Consider the following 5,872-nt stretch of genomic DNA (forward strand, 5'->3'; position numbering starts at 1 on the left):
GGAGAAGGAGATTCAGCCTGGTTGTTTTCGTGCGTCAGAGGTTGTTCATGCACTCACTCCTGCCATTCAGTCACTCAACAAATATCCCTCAGCCACCTGTCTGATGCGTAGCTCCGTTTTAGACAGCGGCGCAGCAGTGAACTAAACAGGAATTCAGCTTTCCTGGAGCTCACATTTTAACGTGAGAGACAGATAATAAACGTGTCAGCAAACGGTCACATTTCAGCAAGCGAAAGGGTTTTGAAGAAACAGTCGAAGGTGATGTGATGTGTGAGGCAGTTGGAGGAGGACGTCTGCCTTAGGTTGGTTTGTCCAGGGACACCGAGGGACCAGGAGCAGGCTTGCTAATATCAAAGGACAGTTTCAGGCCGGAAGAACTAGGGAGAAGCCCAAAGTCGGGAGAAAGCCTGATGTGTGCGATGATCAGAAAGAAGGGCTGGGAGGGAGGTGAGGGGGGAGTAACTCCACACGAGCAGGACTCCCCTAGCAAAACACTTTTTTTCGAGATGGAGCCTTGCTGTGTTGCCCAGTCTGGAGTGCAGTGCGCAATCTCAGCTCCGCCGCCTCCCAGGTTCAAGCAATTCTTCTGCCTAAGCCTCCCAAGTAGCTGGGGTTACAGGTGTGCACCACCACCATGCATGGCTGTTTTGTATTCTTAGTAGAGACCGGGTTTCACCATATTGACCAGGCTGGTCTTGAACTACAGACCTCAATTGATCTGCCCACCTAAGCCTCCCAAAGTGCTGGGATTACAGGCGTGAACCACCACGCCAGGCGGCAAATCACTTTAAAAAAAAAATTATTTATTTTACTTTAGGTGCATACTATATCTGGCATTTCTCCCCATGTTTTCCCTCCCCACCCCCCCGCTGTTTCTCCCCTACTCCCCTCAGCTGCCCCCAGTGTGTGATGTTCCCCTCCCTGAGTCCATGTCTTCTCGTTGTTCAACACCCACCTGTGAGAGAACACGCGGTGTTTGGTTTTCTGTTCTTGTGTCAGTTTGCTGAGAATGGTGGTTTCCAGATTCATCCAAGTCCCTACAAAGGACACGAACTCATCGTTTTTTATGGCTGTGTAGTATTCCATGGTGTATATGTGCCACATGTTCTTTGTCCTGTCTGTCACTGATGGGCATTTGGGTTGGTTCCAGGTCTTTGCTATTGTACACGGGGCTGCACTGAACATACGTGTGCACGTGTCTAAGGACAGCCCCCACCTTCGGTCTAGCAGTTGGTGAAATTGCTCTTAGATTTCCAGCATTTCTTATTCAGCCTGCTATCTAGTGGCCGAAACCCAAAACCATAGGCTATTTTCAAAAACTGCAAAGGAATTCTCTCGAATGCCTCTAATAGAGAAGAAAATTACCATCGGCTTTCACCAGAATGTAAAACACCTGGTCACTGAAGTTGTTTTTCCAAAACCTCCCAGGTTCAAAATCAGTATGAGATTTGAGACATACTGCACGTTTATTAGGACGAAAATGCGTCTTTAGCAGCTGTGCTGCTCGAACACGCCAGTCCTCTGTCGTGTACGGATTTACGCCCTTGCAGATTTGTTCCCAGGGCACAGGTAGAACCCAAGGCCGGGTCCTCACTTTGCAGTCCAAGCTGGGCTAAGAGAGAATGATCATGCCTCAAGCCTGGGCTTCTCTGGAAGGCAGCATGAGGAAACAGGTAGTGGAATTGGGGAGAAAGGAGAGCAGGTGAAAGAGAAGTTCCGGAGCCGGTGGCCGCCGCGGGTGCCTGGGGCCAGACTCCCTGGGTCTTTCGGAGAAGCCTTTTGCAATGCATCTCAGAGCTGTCTGCTTGGGCATCAGACGGGGTAGGCGGGGGTGAAGCTATCCATGGGTCCCATCCTCCCTCCTTGAGCATGCTTCCCTGAGCATAGCTGCCAGCTCCTGGGTTATCCCGGGTTATCGCAGGTGCAGGGCTGAGCAGGTTTCCAGGCAACCCCTCTGTGGAGCCAGAGGTGTGTTCTGGAAAGTCATCTTGGTGAGCTGAGGGCACTCCCCACATGGGAAGACCTGAACAGAGACAGCCAACTCAGAGGCGCCGACCTGGACACATGCCTTGCACACATGCTTGCATTTTTCCCAAGATAGAAACGGTCTGGGAACCAGGAATAGGGCACTTCCCAGAGCGGTGGATCCAGACACCCTCCCCTCATTCATCCAGTTCTTCCAGGGACCTGTGTTTGCCCCGGTGAGTTCCAGGAGCCAGCATTACCAAAGCTGCTTGCTGTGCTGGAGGAGATTTTCATCTGAAGCCTTGGACCAGGTTAGGGCGAGTCAGATGCTGAGCCTACAGGGGGCTGAGATTGGCAGGCGCCCGCTGGCTGTGTGTGGTGTTGGGGGCACTCTGCTCAGCTTGGAGGGAATTTTCTTCAATTGACCTAATAGCTCAGTGTCCTAGCCAGGGCTGCTGCATGACCAGATTTCCACCAACTTCGGGGCTTACACACTGGAAGGTATGCTCCCTATTCTGGAGGCATGGGTCTGAAATCACGGTGTCGGCACAGCGGACTCCCTCCAGATGCTCTGTGGTAGGAGCTGGCCTGGCCGCTTCCGTCCCCTGGCTTGTGATGACATTGCTCCCATCTCTGCCTGTCTTCATGTGGCCTTCTCTGTGTCTGTGTCCTTCCCTGCCTCTTAAAAGGACGCTTGTCATTGGATGTACGGTCCACCCTATTCCAGGTGATCTCATCTCCATTCTTTGCGACACCTGCAGAGACCCTGCTTCTGAATGAGACCACGTTCCGAAGATCCAGGTGGGCATTAATTTTGGTGGAACACGATTCAAACCACTAAACACAACATCAGAGAATCAGGAGCTTTTTTTACATCAAAAAATCCAGACTTCTGGCCAGGAGTGGTGGCTCATGCCTGAAATCCCAGCATTTTGGCAGGCCGAGGTGAGAGGATCACCTGAGATTGCGAGTTCGAGACCAGCCTGGCCGACATGGTGAAACCCCATCTCTACTAAAATTACAAAAGTTAGCTGGGCGTGGTGGTGGGCACCTGTAGTCTCAGCTACTCGAGACGCTGAGGCACGAGAATTGCTTTAACCCAGGAGGTGGATGTTGCAGTGAGCCGAGATTGTGCCACTGCACTCCAGGCTGGGTGACAAAGTGAGACTCTGTTTCAAAAAAGAAAAGAAAGAAAATCCAGACTTCCAAAGACATCAGGAAATCGGCTAAGATTGGCTTTTGGGCCCTGGGCGTCAGCTGGCTGTCTCCTTTGAAAGGGCCATCTCTTCTGATTGCTCGAAGTCCCGGCCGCTGAGGAGAGGCACACTATGTACCCTCTCCCTGGCTGCTTAGTGCATTGGCATCACCCACCCGGGCTGGGCAGGGTCTGAGTGTCTGGCCATTGATGTGAGAGAAGTTAACAGTTGGCAGAGAGTGCTGAGTAAGCTGCTGGCCTCATTACAGCCCTTCAAAGTGAAACAAAATCGCTGTGCTTTGGAAAGTCCAGCATCACGGGATAATAGACCCTTCGCCTAGAACCTTCATAGTGGTAGGTCACAGGTTAGAACAGTACACCACCATGAATTTCTGTCTTGTGCAGACAATTCACATTACAGCAATTTATATCATTCCAATTAAGTAAAGCCATTACTTCCCATACTCATTAGCCCAGAAGGCTCTTACCTCGTTGAGAGAAGTTCATCCAAGACACAGAGACTTTATGTGGTCTAACGTTGCCTGCAGTAGAAAGAGAATCTCTCCTGTTGCATATAACCCTACAAAGGTTCATCAGCACTGGAGAGATGGATTTCCATCATAAGACTATAAGCAGCAGAAATCCAGTACAGTCTGGCTCAAGCATGATAGGAAACAAATTGGTATAAATAAATGCAAAGCCTACACATGGATTTCAGGTATGGGTGGATCCAGCAGCTCATATCATGTTACCAGCACTCTGTCTCTTGTCATCTTTTGCATATGGGTTTATCCGTGTTGACTTTACTCTCAATTTATCTGCAAGGCGGCAAGAGCTTCTGATCACCAGGAACTCCTTGCTTTTATTCTACCAACATTAAGTCTTGTAAAAATCAGGTTTCTCTTTCCCACAAGTTCCAATAAGAGTCTTAGAATTGATCTCATTGGTTCTAACTGGAAGAGTTATAGATTGATACTCACCACCACAGCCAGGAAGGTGCAAAGCTCCGATTGGCCTGGTTCACACCAAGGCCCTGGAAAGGGGATCAGGACCAGCTCTCCCAAACCACATGGAGAAAGACTGGGGACTGTGGCTCCCCAAGGAAATTCTGGGATAGCGTTTTGTTTTGTTTCTAGGGATGAGGTCTTGCTCTGTTGCCCAGGCTGGAGTGCAGTGGTGCAATCATGGCTCACTACAACCTCAACCTCCCAGGTGCAAGCAGTCCTCCCACTTCAGCCCCCAGAATAGCTGGCACTACAGGCGTGCCTCATCACATCTAGCTAATTTAGTTTTATTTTTGTTGAAATGGGGCTCCTTGACCTCCCAGGCTCAAGCAATCCTCCCACTTCAGCCTCCAGAGTAGCTGGCACTACAGGCCTGCGTCACCATACCCAGCAAATTTTTTATATTTTTATTCTGATTTTTGTGGAGATGGGGGTCTTGCTGTGTTGGAAGGCTGTCCTCAAACTCCTGGACTCAAGCAACTGTCCTGCCTCAGCCTCCCAAAGTGCTACGATGACAAGTGTGAGCCACTCCAGCCTGCCTGGGGGTGACCTTTCCATAGTAAGAAGAAGGAAACCTCAACAAATTAACAGATGTCTGCTACATATTGTGTTACCCATTGATATGGTGTGGCTGTGTCCCCAACCAAATCTCATCTTGAACTGTAGCTCCCATAATCCCCATGTGTCATGGGAGGGACACTGTGGGAGGCAATTGAATCATGGGGGCAGGTGTTTCCCACGCTGTTCTTGTGATTGAGTAAGTCTCATAAGATCTGATGGTTTTATAGAGGGGGGTTCCCCGGCACAAGCTCTCTTGTCTGCCACCGTGTAAGACGTGCCCTTGCTCCTCCTTTGCCTTCCGCTGTGATTGTGAGGCCTCCCCAGCCATGTGGAACTGTGAGTCCATTAAACTTCCTTTCTTTTATAAATTGCCCAGTCGTCTTGGGTATGTCTTTATTAGTAGTGTGAGAACACGTTAATCCACCAATTTTACCTATTTGGACTTTTTCCTGGATCTCAGTCCTTTATCCAAGTCCACAACCCTCCGCAGTCAAGCTCCTGGCACTATGGGGAGTTGTTCTCCAACTTAACACATAACCCTGCTGGCATTGCTTTCTCTTACCCTGGGCTGCAGCCGTAGGTGGTCCCTGATCAAGGGAATGGTTCACGTCAGTCAGTTTCACCTCCACGTGAATTTCAGGCAAGACCGCCTTGCCAGAGGGTTGGTTTGATGGTAGCTTTTGAACAGAGGACCGGCCAGGTCCTGCAGAGATGGTGACAAAGCCTAGGGACAGTCACAAGCTGATGTGGAAGACAAGCCTCGGACCCTCGGACAGTGGGTTGTGAGCTGGGTCATCAGAGGGGACCATGTAAAGAGGTGCTATAAGAAGGGGGACCCAGGGCCCACCTGGAACACCGCATTTCCGAATCAGACTCATCCATGCCACTATAATTGTTGCCATGTCCACACGCATGATTTACTGGGGCTTTCCTAACAAAGTATTGCCAGAAATTCAGTGCGTTCTGAAGGCGGACACGACTATTCTCATTACACAGACAGGGTGACAGGCACGGAGAGATACAGCCCCTTGCCTGAATAGCTCAGCTCAGCTAGGAAGCAGGAGAGCTGCAATTTGACCCAAAAGAGTTATTCATTTGTAAAGTATGTGTTTAAGGCACATAACATGACGTTTTGATTACTACTATC

This window comes from Cebus imitator, unplaced genomic scaffold, assembly GCF_001604975.1.
Source record: "Cebus imitator isolate Cc_AM_T3 unplaced genomic scaffold, Cebus_imitator-1.0 Scaffold323, whole genome shotgun sequence".
NCBI classification, from domain to species: domain Eukaryota; kingdom Metazoa; phylum Chordata; class Mammalia; order Primates; family Cebidae; genus Cebus; species Cebus imitator.